Source organism: Apis florea, unplaced genomic scaffold (assembly GCF_048593485.1).
Source record: "Apis florea isolate Af1SG1 unplaced genomic scaffold, ASM4859348v1 contig_2897_pilon, whole genome shotgun sequence".
Taxonomy (NCBI): domain Eukaryota; kingdom Metazoa; phylum Arthropoda; class Insecta; order Hymenoptera; family Apidae; genus Apis; species Apis florea.
The window spans coordinates 386,145-399,144 of NW_028256665.1; positions in this window are offsets into that span (position 1 = coordinate 386,145).

Sequence of the window (13,000 nt, forward strand, 5' to 3'; positions counted from 1 at the left end):
TAACTTCACTGAGAAACATACTATCATTGTATAAATATGTTATAGTATATTATACTATAAATTATATGATGTTAAATATATTTATTTATTACAAGAAATGAAATATTTAATAAATAATAAATATTTTAAATAAATATTTAAACATTTGTATGGTATATATAAATTATTGAAATGCGTATCAGCACAAATTATTTCTTGTAATATATATTTCAGAAAATTTGTATCTTTTATTTTTTTTATTTTCTCTTTTATTATACAATATTATTCTTCTATAATTTTATATATAATATTTTTATCTGTTTTGTCTATTTATTTTTTACATAATATTTATTTTCCTATAAAGTGTAACTTTATGATTTTTCATTGTTAAAAAAAAATCTCAAATCTTTTTAACTTATAAAATTTATTAAATCGCGTAATAAATAAGAAATAAATGATAGTAATTAAGAAAAATTATGCTAAGTTTGCTAAATCATCTAATATATTACAAAATTTCCATTGAATCATATCCATTCTATCATCAAAACAGACAATTATTTTATTTCACGATAAATATATATATGTATGTATGATTTATATAACTAATTAATAATATAGAATTATACAAGATAGATAGACACGATAATAATTGAATAATAAGAAATATTTAAAATATTTCTTGCTTTATCGAAAATATCTAAAATATTCATTTACACGTTAAAAAAAAAATATTTTATTAATCATTTTATACACAATGATTTCACACAAAATTGAAACTAATGGTGTTAATTTTGTAAGCAAACAACGTTTTGAAAGCAAATAATCAATAATTCACGAGATTTTATTTAATATTCTTCTTTCATTGTCATCGTCTTCGAGTAATCGTAAAATCTTTAGGAATTGAACATAGATCATTCATCTACGTTCAAATATATCGAATGATTTTTTTCTACTCGATATACATTGCATTGACAGGTTCGACGTAAGATCAAAAAAACTGCATGCGTTTTAGTCTAACGCGCGCACGTTTCGTTAGATTTTAATAAAAGTATTTCATTTCCTTCGATATTCTTCGTTTACCAAAATCCATTGATGATAAATCTATTCTTAGGCTTAGTTTGTGACGAAAGGCAAGCGATTTACATCGATTCAAGGGAAGGAAGGAAACGACAGGTACGAAAAGAGCGTCGGTAACAGGAAATGAAGACGGTAGGTAAAGTATGGAACTCATTTCCTGTTTCTCTCTTATGGTTCTTTTAATTCTCCATAGATGGCAGAAAAGAAAAGTTTGGATTTAAACTTGATTAATTATATATTTAAATGTTAGAACGAACATGTACAACAATATGATTTTAATACGAAAAAATATTATATAAATTATATAAGGTATTATATAATTATATATATATATATATAAGAAATTGAAATTACTAATTAATATTTTGAGTGATAATTATTTCATCGATAACAATAATGATGTGTTCAAATGACAAACAAAATGACATTTCAATTCATTATCATTTATCTTATTAAAAATTTCTCTCTGATCTCATAGTTTAAAAGTTTATCTTTATTAATTTCTCTTTTTATCTTGGTTTAAAATAACATTAAAAATACAAATAATCTTTCATTAAAAATATATTATTTTGCTTGCTCCGAGCTTCTCCTCAACGATATTGGAGGAGAATCGTTTATCAAAAATTTTTTTCTTCTTCTTCTTCTTCTTCTTCTTCTTCTTGTTTCGAATCAAAACCGTTTCCCCGATCGGATACGAATTCTTCCGTGGATCAAGATGAAGAAAGAGGCACGGTATCGCGGCCCGGTCTCATGAATTAGGCATCGGACAAGTTAATGAAAGTTTTCCCGGCCCATTACGGCTAATAATAGAGCGGACCGCCGCTGTCTTCTGCTCGACTCTCGGGCTCCGTCCATGGAATCCCGAAACCGTGATTCCTCGTATATCCGCACCGCTCGTCCGTTGATGGACAGAGACGGAGCGAAATAAAATTGCCAACTTAAATAACTCGCGGTTGATTATAATTTTCGACGGTCCCGGGGCCTGTGCGCAAATACTTTACGACCGTGCCACGGCATACGGAATAAGGTGATACACGTAAATTATAGTTATTTCGCGTCTCGACCTATTACGAGCATGCGTAATAGGCGCGACCGATGCGTGTAATTATTATGGTAAACTTTACCGCTGGTGATCGCTTTCTCGCTTTTTTCGCCCGTTTCACGTGCCACACTCCGCTCCTTCCTTATTTACATGATTCTCGCATAAATAACTATCACGATGCCCCCGGTTCCAATCATTTTTTCGCAAATTCGCGCGAAACGAAATATGGATTCGAAAGTGATCGATCGTTGAATACCTCTTCGAGAGGGAGAAACCATATATTTTTAATATCGCTATCTGTGAAAAAAAATCTTGATAAAATTATCGTTCGTATATTAAATTGTTATTGAAATTATCTCTTATCTATATCGGGCGATATATTTTACGATAAAATTCTTATTTATTTGTGTCGATGATACTTGTCGTACATTTGTAGATTAGATCGTGTATTGTGCGTTTTATATTTTGAACGCATGACATTTCGCCGTGTACATCGAGAGCGTAGAAAATTGAATCGGAATTCGGATCGATACGCGACAGAAAGTTCACTTATCTGGAGTCGACGATGGACCATTGCATCGGATAGAGTCGGACGATTTAATCGTACGTTCGACGATTTATTTAAAAAGAAAATAAATGAATGAAACTAAACTCTTCCCTTTCTATAACTTATCATCTAGCTCTTGATTTTTACCGTTGTAATTATTTGCTTACCACTGTAGATATTTCGGTAAATTTTCAACGGTAAATATAGTATTGAATCGAAAACGAGTTAACTAGCTTATCGCTATGGAAAGAAAGTCTGTAGTATCAGGCGGAACGACAAAGTTTTCTCTGCAACTAGATTTTCGTTTAGACGAGGTGCTCGGATTGGCTGAGCCGTTTCGCAGGAAAGACGAAACCGGAAGCGGTGAGTTGCGAATTCGGAATCCGCTCGAAATTGCCGCTAGCTCATTCGTCTGCGCGCCAGACGAATGGAATTTCCGCTTCGAAGTTTAGTTTTGCTTGTTTTTCAAGGACGAAGGAAGAATACGCTCGAACTCGAGACATCGATTTTGCGTAAAAAATCTCTCTCTGCGTACTCTCTGCGTAATAAAACGAGAAATTTGTTGTTCGTGTGCAAAGATCAAAAGTTGGAACGAATTATTTCCGAAAAGTTTTCGAAAACTTCGTATGTGAAACTTTTAGATTCAAAGATGCGAGTGTTGAAAAATAATCGATGAATCGAGAAAGTTTTATAAAGAAGAAGAAGAAAAAAAAAAGATCTATAGCATAATTAATATTATGACGGCTAATATTTTTGATTGCAAAAAACACGTTTAATCCCGAAACCAAAGAAAAAGAGAGTTTTTTTAGTAATATGAGATTGGTCGGTCGAGTATTAAATTTCAATATTGCTGTCCTATAAAAAACGAGTAATATGATTGATCGTGCTTGTCTCCCGTTGTATTAAAATACGAATAATTTTATGGAAATTTGATTTTACAAAACTAAACCGAACGTTTCGCCGAGATTAAAATATTTTTTTGAAGCGAGCAGAGAAAACTATCGGAACGATCGATTTTAAATTTTAAAGGTAAATCCCTTATATCCCTTTAAACAGAAATCTATACTTTTTCTTTGATGATACCATCTAACGTTGACCTTTATCCTTTAAATAGTAGTAAGTGTCGTATGGATCACTGGTGACCCATACGTTATCTATTCGAAGCAGAAGTATTCCAATCACGGCAACAAAGCGAACTTATCCCTCGACAATCATCCCTTGGTTGAAAAGCGGCCAAAATTTCCTCCCAATCTCATCGTAATAATTTCATCGATCGTCGAAAGCTTTCGCGACACGGAGCTGTCACGATTCCTCCTTCTTCGAACGCTCTAATTGAAATTAAATCGAGGCAAGCGCGAAGACAACGTCAACAATCCCAACCGACTCTGTTGGGAAAATACACGAGGTTCAAGTCTCGAATTAGTACGATGTTCTAAGTTTCTATTTCTCCACGCGAAACGCACGATGCAATGCGCGCGCAATTTCTCATTGGCCAACTCTGACCTGGCCCCTTCTTTCCCCTTCTTTCCTCTTCTCTTCCGTTATTACTCGCGCCACTAAATTCTTTCCATCGTTCTCGTATCTCTCTTTGGATTGTTGGTCGTTGTATCAAGGGGTTCGCAGCGTCCCTCTTCGATACCCTTTCGAACCTCGACGAGGGTCTTGCCGGACGACGGATTTATGATAGAAAATACACGCGATAAAACACCGGTACAAACACAATCACGAAAATACGAGCGCCTAGAAATTATGCGGAAACAGGCCACCGGTCGCCGTTTAAATTAAATGGTTTGTCTCAGGTTGGCGAGCTTCTATTCCTGTGTCGGCTATTATTCCATTTCCTCTTCGAAAGTGGAATGCAATCGTTGTTATATACAAAATCGACGAATTTATACCAAGAAAGATATTTAATCGTGCGAAATTCGTGAAAAACAAATCAAACGCGTGGAAGGATCGACGCGTGGATCCTTCCTTTCCTTCCGTTGTCCCTGTTCCTCTCGAGACGAGGGGTAAGGAGGATCGGTGAATTTATAACGTAAAATACACGCAATAAAATCGAGGCCCGAGAAACACCAATACTCACGCGATAAAACAACCCCGGGTGGCGTACTTACTCGCTTCCATCACGACTACCCTATTTTTTCAACCGTGCCAGTTCGTCCTTTAACCCATCGCCACGATTTAAATATTATCTTGTAAAGGGGATGGGTTTAATACATTTATAATTGTACACGGGAGTGTCAGGGCGGGGCTGGGTCATTGGTCGGACATCAGTGACCCTTTTGGATGACCTCAGCAAGGGTCATCGTCCATCGCGTCTTGTAACCTTTTTCCTTCTTTCTTTCTTTCTTTCTTTTTTTTTTTTTTTTTTTTTGAAACTAGGGGACCTCGATCACTTCACTTGGAAACTACCGAGTCGATCGAGCGAAATTTAGGGCACGGGCCTTACCGGTTTCTCACTTTCCTCCCTTCCTCCCTGGAAAGGGAAAGACGCCAGGCCAAAGGGATGCTCTGCGCGACGTTGTTCAGGGTGGTCATCGGGGAGGGGGAAACGTGTCAAACGGACTGACGTATCCTGATGTTATTAGGGATTATTCTGGACGAGTGGCTGTTCCGACGAACTTTTCCCTTTCGACGATACGCGCCTTTTTAAAATTTCTTTGACTCGAGTCCGACCTCGAACAAATTGAAAAATTCGTTTAGATTTTGATCTGTCTGAAGCGCGACGAAACGCCTCCACGCGAAGGCGAATCGATCCATTGTCTGGTCGAGTCGAGAAACGCGGGAAGAGAATCGTTCCCGAATTCGTGGCTTCGCGATTATCCACGCATAGTTCTCGAACGAATTCACGGGACATTTTAAATGGTTCGGTGGAAGCGTCTCACGAGAAATGTATTCTTCCCCTTTCCTCCTCGTCCCGGCCATTCGCACACGTTGGAAGCAGTCCAAGCGTTTTAATTTCGGAAGACGTTGCAATATAACGGTTCCTAGCGAAATTGAAACGCAACCCCTACGTCGCCAGCCCTCGCCGCTGGCCGTTCTCGTACGCCACGCCATCACGGACCCTTTCTAATTGTTTGGGAGGCCAACGACGACGACCACGACGAGGCTGCCATGCGCTGCCATGCCTCCTCTCTCGCGTATCGCATACATTACGCATGAATTTCGCCTCTGTCCGTTCCTCCTTCTCCGGGACATCGGCCGTGTCAGCCCCGAGTTATTACCATCCCCTCTTTCCACACCCTTCGCCGCTACGTTCCTCCACTTTTCCACTCCTTCCCGATTCCTTCCCTTCGACCACCACTCTTTGTCGCCTTTCCTTCACCCTTCGATCTTCCCACATTTTTCGACCTTCCCACTGCTGAGAAATGCAGGGAAACGCCGCGAAAATTCCTCGAAAATTATTGGAACGTGAAAGTAGTGAGCGGGGTAATTGGAAAATATTCACGAAAAAGAAGGGGAGAGGAAAGTGAAAAAAAAAAAAAAGAAAAGAAAGAAAAAAAAATGGATAATTGGAAGAGTGGAAGGGAATGGAAAATGATGGAGTTTTGGAGCGCAAATTTGACCGTTCTTTCTTTGGGGCAGCGGGTGCAACGCGCGCTGCTTATATTATTAGCGTCCTTCGCGTACCCCCGTGTGCCGGTGCCATTACGCTCGTCCACCTTGGACCCCGTGCATTGTTCTTCTAATTTATGCCAAGGTGGGTCTAGCCGCCGCTCTTCCATCTCCGCTCGCCTTCCCTCTACCCGTCCTCTCCATTTCTATTTCACTCGTACGGTGCACCGGTGAATTATGGAGTCCGTGCTACTAAATCTTCGGGGCTAATTGAATTATTGCTTGAATCTCTACAATACTTCGCTTCGCCTTCCAAGATAAAAAAAAAAAAAAAAAAAGAAAAGAAGAAGAAGAAAAGAGGGGAGGAGGAGGGGAAGAGAGAGAGAGAGAGAGAGAATAAATGGCAGAGAAGAAATCCTTCCTACTTTTCTACCTTTCGTTCTCTTATTGCCCGATCATCCACCAAGGGGACGACCTTGTTTTTTCTTAAGTTACTTGTGTAAATTTATACACGTATAAATATAAGAATACGGGGGAGGGGGGGAAGGATGGGAACGATGGAAACAAAGTTTTTATCAATCCGTGTATCGCATACGCGTAGACAGATATAGATATTTTGGCGAAGTAGCAATTTTGGCGAGGAGACGAGGATTGTGCAAAGTGCAAATAAATTATTCAATTTCGAGAATCAAATATATTCGGGCGAGGTTGTTGGCCTTTTCAAAAAAGCGAGAATACAAGTGGACTGGTTCCACGAGAGTCGAAAGGTTTATAAAGTCAAGCTTTCAAGAGTTTTTTTAGGCAGAACAAATCTCAAATCTTTTTATAGCTCCGACGTGGGCGATAATGTTCGACTGTTTTCTTTTTTTTTTTTTTTTTTCGTCGATCTTGATAATAATTTATAATCCAATGTTTACGATTGATTTATAATAATGATGAAGTATTAAAATAACAAATCATAGGTGAGGAATATTTTTTTTTTTTTTTGATTTATAAACGAATTGCGGAAAAAAAAAGAAATTCCAATATATGTATTTCGTCTCGAAAACTATTCGATTTAAACAAAAAGAAAAAAAAAAAAAGAGATTAGAATAAGAAAAGTTTACTCGAGTTTTCGCGTTGATCGAAAATCGAGAAAAGAAAAAGAGATTTCGAAAGGTTTTGAAATTCCTTCCAGAAAAGTAATTCGAATCGATGGCAAGATTTACGAAATTACACGATGGTCAACTATCAAAAATTTTAAAATAGAGAAAATAGGATTTTTCTCGATCGAAAATCGAACGATGGTGTCTATCGTATAATAATAGAGCGATGTAGCTACGGGTCGTTCGATAATTAACGAAGAGGATGGAAGAGCACGGGATTCTTTGTAAATGACTAGCTTCGAGTTTTCAAAATCATAGGAAAAGACCGACTTCCACGAACGCGTGTGATTTATAATCGATGCCGTAGGATATTCGTCGGGGGCACGCATGAATAATGCGACGATGACACGCCGGTATTAATATGATAATTCGTTTTATTCGAGGCACCCGCTCCCACGATTTCCACGCCGGCGATCGGCGGATTTCAGCCGGCCGAGTCGGCACCTATTAAAAGCCGATACAACAGCCGAAAGATGAAAGAAAAAAAAGGGGAGGGGAGGGGAGAAGAGGGGAGAAAAAGAAGAAGAAAGAAAGAGAAATACACAGAAGAAGAAACGAAGGAGGAATCTAGAGACGTGGACCGATCAATTCTCGAATATATTCCTCTTTCTCACTGTCGTCCGCGAATCCGTACATTGTAATTACGACATAATAACTCGTTGCCGGACGAAAGCGGAATCGTTAATTTCTCTTTCCAAGAATTTGGGAGAACGTTCAAAAAATCTTTCCTTGAGAATCGACCAACTCTTCTTCGCCGATCCTTTCCACGTCATTCTCGTAACGATTACACACGGCTACACACCTTCTCACATATATCTTGGAAATTTATCTACTTTTCTTTTTCCCCCCTATCGCGCGATTCAATACGATATATTTTTTCAAAATCCTTTCAGCCAATCCGAATTAGGAAAATGAATGAACGAATCCGACAGAGAGAGAGAGAGAGAGAGAGAGAGAGAGAGAGATAGGCTTATAATACCCGTTACAAACGTTCGTTACGTAATATCTGATCTACAAATCAAGCGAAAGGTGGTGGCTCTTTATTAACAGACTGCAACGTATACCGAGGCGATCCTTCTTTCGGACCTGCCGCTTGCCCAGGGACGGTCTTAAATTAATATTCAAATCTGTATCAACTGAATGCCTGCCCGAATTCTGGCCAACGGCCTAGAACCATTGTCAACGTCGAATTTCACGTGTCTCCCCGCCGCTGTCCTTCCTCGATCGTCCGAGGATTCGACTCCGATTCAATTCCCCCTCACGCTTTCCTACCCTTCGTTCCACTCACGATCCACTGGTCGAGAATCCTTTTCCGAACCATTTTTTCCTTCTTCTTCGAACGAACGCGATTGGTCGAGAGATGAAAGGTCGCACCGCTGACCTAATTATTCCGACCTACTTCTCGAACGATCCTCAACTACGATCAAGCATTTTCGCTTCTGCTTCCAAATCTAATATATTAAACTGTAATGTTTTTCACTTTCATTCATAGCTACGCGCTACATTTCGATCGACATTTAAAAAAAAAAAAAAAAATCTCTTCCACAAGTGTCACGTAACGCGAGTCGACATCGTTGAACTCGTGCGCGTTCCATCCATTCACATTTCACCTATTTTATTTTTCCGTAGATCCGTGACGCGATATCGTACAATCTGAAAATCTTCCAAATTTCCACGCTGCTTGGTCGCGGTTACTGGCGTTTGAACCTACGACGATATATCTCGTCGTTTGAAAGAGAAAAAAAAAAAAAAAAAAAGGAAAAAAGAGCAGCGCGAAAAGAAGCAAAAAAAGAAAAAGGAAAAAAAAAAATAGAAAGGAGAACGAGAAGAGGAAAAAGAAATACTGCGTGAAAAACTGCTTCGCACTCCGGTAAATATTCCCATGGTTGGCTCCATTTATGGTCAAATTGCGGACAAATGACCGCGTCTCAATACCGCGTGCTGTCTCGAAAATCGTAGAAAGAAGCGGGGAGGAAAAAAAAAACAGATAGAGAGGGAAGAGAAGAAGAAAAATTGTCGTTGCTCCAAGTCAGGTTACGAATTTGAGGTGAAAACGAGAACCGCGGATAGAAAGTTTTGGGGTGCAGCGGCGAATAGAAAACGGCACGCAGACGAGCATTGTCCCCGCGACGAGTGGAATCGTGAAATACGATCGGCTTTTAGTAAAATGAGACCAAAATATAGGGTGTCGGCTCGCCTCTATCTTGCCCCTCGCATTTCCTTCTCCCGTTCCTGCGCTGCTTCCACCTCTGCTCCTTCGCAGGACAACGCGGGACGAACCATGAAATGACCATGACGATTCGCCTTTTCTGGAAATCCATTTTCGTTTCGATTGATCGCGATCCAGAGTCTTCTTCTCTCTCCTGCTCCCTTTTTATCAGGGGAAAGTATTTATTTACCACGCCTTCGGTTCTATTTTCACGCGGTGTCTTTGATTTTTCCGTATTCCTGGCGTGAAGCGCCGTTTGACCGATACAACGGCAAAACGAATCGCATCACGTCCCTGTTCAATGTCCTGCGAGATCACGGCTGGGATTCCCCCAGCTTTGCTACGAACGAGATTGAAACTTTTTTCAAAACAGACTCTTGCATGACTCGTGTACTACTCTTATCTATCTTGATACAAAAAGGAAAAGTTTTTGGAACAATAAATAATATACGATGGATCGTTTCGATTCTGATAAAACACTTGGATACAGTGTACGATCGATCTCAAGAGAAATTGAGAGCGATTCGCTTGAAAGCATCTCGATGGACGCACTGCAAAGAATCTATTTAAGAGGCAAATTGATGGTCGAGAGGCGTAGCGATGAATGGATCTGTCTCTTTTTTTTCTTTTTTTTTTTTTTTCAGATATCATTACACTAAAGGGGCAGATGCAGCGAGAACAGAAACAGCAGCATCCCTCTTAACCACCACCCTTCGCGGAACCACCACAAGAAGCGAGAAGACCCTTCGTTTTCAGGCATCCCTCCAAGCAGAATGGAGCCAGAACAATCTTCCCTTTATAAGAGACATACGAGGCCATTCGAATCCTGGGAACCGTTTTTTCTTTTCTCTCCTTTCTTTATTTATTTTCACCTTTCCTTTCTTCCTTCCTTCCTTCCTTCCTTCCTTCCTTCCTTCCTTCCTTCCTTCCTTCCTTCCTATCTTCTTTCCTTCTTTCCACCGACTCGTCCCGACGTTTCTGACACGTCTCCGTCTTTCGACGAGCAATTATTTTCGCAGCTTGGCGTCCTCTTACACGAGCCAGGAGACAATGCATCGTCAGCATTCAGCGGAAGAGGAAAACGTGCCAACTAGAGAAGTTTGCAGCTGTCCCCGAACTTTCATCGGGGGAAAAAAAACATTGAAAAATTGTTTAGATAAAAATGCGCGATAATTCTATTGTCTCGTTTTCGGAAAGAGAAAGAAAATATATACAACATCCTCGTTCGAACAACAATTCCAACAACAATTCGAATAACAAGTCGGAACGTTCACTTTTAATCACAGCTATCGTTCCACGGGATCGAGCGACTACTCGCTATCGCATAAAAAATTCATCCCTTATCCAAGGAGGAGGACGAGGCGAAGAAAGAGCGCGGTGTATGGAAAGTATACGCCGCAGCAACAAGTGCATTCTCCGCGGCCGGTCGTTTCTTTTTATCTCGCGGCTGTTTCATCGGCGATGCATCGTCGATGCATCGCGGCGCCGAACCCCTCCAGGAGGACGAGTCCAACGAAAGCGAAGTATGCTAATGCCCCTCATAAACCTCCGCAACAGGTTCATTTCTCTGAGACGCGGTGGGCCGGGCCGCGCGGCTGCGAAAATCCACCAAGAAATGTATCCGCACGTACGACGATCGTTTGTCACCTGGACACCTGAAAAATCTGACGGGGGCCAGCAAGGATTCGTTTCGTTAACGAGCAACAACCTTCGCCTATGCGGGATCGAATTCTCTTCTTATCCGCTTGGCTTTTCGCCCACCAATTTTTACTTTTATCTCGCGATAAAGCACGCGAGGAAACGTTGCCAATTAATCGGAACGTCTCGTATATCGAGATTAAAATTTTTCCCTCCTCCGTTCAAGGAATACGCAAAGAAGTTATCGAAATCGTTGCGGCCGGTTGCGGAAAAGGATAAGACGCGTGGCTGATGCGTGCTCGAAAGATAGTTTCCCGATAGTTTCGATCGAGAGGATGAAATCGACTTGGATGAAATCAGAAACGGATACCCTAGGAGAGCGAACCCTTTCCGCGGTGGAGATTACTTGGACTAATCTGGCAATCAATCTTGGGGTAGGCACAGAAGCCAACATCTGCCTTGCTGCGTTGACTGGAAAAGGAAGATCACTCCCTTCACCAGCATCCCATTCCAAGTAAACGTAGCCACCATTTTCCCACCCTTGGCCGCACCTTGTCACTTTCGCACATCTGTTTAATCGTGTAATCGTTTCCTCGCTCTTATCGAAACCTTCTTCCCTCCGATTCTTTTCGACCCGTAAATCGCGTTTTACCATCCCGTTGTTAATCATGGACGAGCAAACTTTGTTACAACTTGTTTGCGAGCTCGCGGTCGAGGTAATTTACGCGATATTTGCAGTCGTAAGTTCGGTTTTATTGCTTGTTTGGAAAGCCGGGACCCCTATCAACCGTGCCCCGCACGACCCATGTGGCCAGCGACGGATTACACGCTCGTGTCTCACGGGTCAAGATCATCGTACGACCATTAGCCGCGCTCGTCACCTCGTAATCCGTCGACACATGACCCCGGCTGACCGGAAGGAGTCCTACCGGACTTCCATCGGGAACAAACACGCCTCTTAAATTCCTGTTCTACCACCTCGTGACAAACTAATTACGCCCGTGTACAACGATTATTCCTACGAGTAATCTCTTCCTCCTATCGTTTCCTTTCATCTCTCTATCACGAACCGTGTACGAAACTCGAACGAAAGTATTTTTCTTTTCTTTTCTTCGTGGGGAACGAAGACGCGTATGAATAGCGAATTATCGACGAAAGGAGGTGAAAGGAGTGGACGGTTCCCAGGTTTTCGAGCTGTCTCGAAGTTCGATCAAGATTCGAGAACCAGTCGTATTTAAAAATCATTTCCTGTATCCGGCAGAATAGCGAAGCCTTCATTAGCTACGCTGATCGTCCGGTAATCCGTTGCCACGCGATCTGGAAACCTTTCACCCTTCTCTAACGAGTCGTCCACGCGAGCGTGGATGACCCTTGGCCAGATCCTGACCCTGTCCAAGGAACGACCGTTGACAAAGTTTTCCAAGTCTTGACGTGGTGGCGTCTTCCCGGGAAACCGGTGATTCAGGAACGGGCGAGTTCGAATTTCCTGTTGGACGGCAACCTGCGGCAACGGCGCGCGTGCTCGTCATATCGTTGATCCTCTCGAAAACGAGGGATCGTTGCTGATTCGTTCGTTTCCGGTTCGTTGGACGACCAGTTGGTCCCCATTATTCGTGTCCCTCGACTTCGTTGACCCGTGGCTCCCACGGGGATGACCCCGACCTCCTCCTCCTCCTCCTCCTTCTCTTCGTCCCAATCGCTTCTACATTCTTAATCCGGCAACGAAATAATTCGAAACGATTCGTAACGATTTCGCTGGGATCGAATCGCGTCGAGGATCAGAATTAAACGTTGTTCGCGCGTGAAAA